The sequence below is a fragment of the Trachypithecus francoisi genome, unplaced genomic scaffold (assembly GCF_009764315.1).
Source record: "Trachypithecus francoisi isolate TF-2019V2 unplaced genomic scaffold, Tfra_2.0 Lachesis_group12, whole genome shotgun sequence".
NCBI classification, from domain to species: domain Eukaryota; kingdom Metazoa; phylum Chordata; class Mammalia; order Primates; family Cercopithecidae; genus Trachypithecus; species Trachypithecus francoisi.
Window position 1 is genome coordinate 103,969,591 of NW_022681457.1, and position 1,657 is coordinate 103,971,247.

The 1,657-nt window shown below is 38.9% G+C and overlaps 1 protein-coding gene across 19 annotated transcripts in view; it reads left to right on the forward strand.

Moving 5' to 3' along the window:
* EIF4G3 (eukaryotic translation initiation factor 4 gamma 3) overlaps window positions 1-1,657 on the forward strand; it is a 382,044-nt gene that overhangs the window by 257,911 nt on the left and 122,476 nt on the right. The window lies entirely within an intron of this gene.

The window sequence follows — 1,657 nt, forward strand, 5'->3', positions numbered from 1 at the left end:
TTAAGAATTCTGCTAAATCTATTCTTCCTGTGCTCTATAAATGGAGCCACAAAGCCTAGATGATGACACATCTGTTTGCAGCATGGCTTACTGACTCTTACAAGCCTGCTGAATATTTCTGCACATTGGTAACACACCTAGTAACCTGAGATCAAGGAGTAATTTTGACTTTGAAGCCTTATTATTTAATAAGTACATTTTGTATGGCTATAGCTGCCATAGATAGTGATTCCTGTGATGGATCTGGGCAAACTAAATTAAAAACCTCCTGGAAATCTGATTTGTTTGTGACATGTGTTCCCTCCTCTTCATTTCCTCCTTCTGCCTTATTTAGCCCTCACTTATGTGTGGATGCTTGTCATTTCCCTAGCTCCGGTTTTGCTCCTACTTCAAATTTGTTCTCCACGAAATAGCCAAATTAATTTCAGCATTCTAGATGCCGTTAAAAACATCTGTGGGTGCAGTGGAGCACGCCTGTAGTCCCAGCTACTCAAGAGGCTGAGGTGGGATGATCGTTTGACCTAAGAACTTCAAAGTTAGTCTGCACAAAAAAGGAGACACCTCAGCAAAATTCCTGTCTCTTAAAAAAAAAAATAAATAAATTGTGATTCATGGGATGAGGAGGTTAATATATCAACATTAATAAGCATTTGGAAGAAGTTGATTGTAACCTTCATGGATAACTTTGAGGGGCTCAAAACTTCAGTAGAAGAAGTGCAGATGTAATGGAAGTAGCAAGATAACTAGAATCAGAAGTGGAGCCTGGCTAGGCATGGTGCCATGCATCTATAATCTCAGCATTTGGGAGGCTGAGGCAGGAGGATTGCTTGAGGCCAGGAGCTTGAGACTAGCCTGGGCAACATAGTGAGACCCCAACTCTAGGAAAACAAAAACATAGAGCTAAAGCCTGAAAATGTGACTCAGTTACTGCAATTCCATGACAAACCTTGAATGGATAAGGAGTTGCTTCTTAATGAGTAAGCAAAGAAAATGGTTTATTGAGTTGGAATCTGTTCTTGGTGAGGATACTGTGAACATTGTAGGCATGACAACAAAAGATTTAGAATATTACATAAACTTAGTTGATAAAACAGTGGAAGGGTATGAGAGGAAGGGGTAAAATGCTATCAAATAGTATCACATGATACAGAGGAATCATTCATGAAAGGAGCGGTCAAGTGTTGCAGCAAACTTCATTGATGTCTTATTGTAAGAAATTGCCACAGCCGCTCTCATGCCTCAGCAACCACTATCCTGCTGAGGCAGCAGCCATCATCAAGGTAAGACCCTCCACCAACAAAAAGATTACACCTTACTGAGGACTGAGATGATCATTAGTATTTTTTAGCAATAAAGTATTATTTAATTCAGGTATATGCATTATTTTTAGACATAATGCTATTGCACACTTAATAAACTACCATTTAGTAGAAACATTGCTTTTATATGCACTGGGAAACCAAAAATGTGTGACTCGCTTTATTGCAATGTTAACTTCATTGCCATGGTCTGGAAACAAACCCACAATATCTTCAAAGTGCGCCTATACTTACATAGGCATAGGATCTGAATGTAATTTTTCATGTATTTGATTAAACACTGGCAGTAAAATTTAGTGGTGAGATCAAAGCAACGGAACCAAACACTCCTGAGGCTT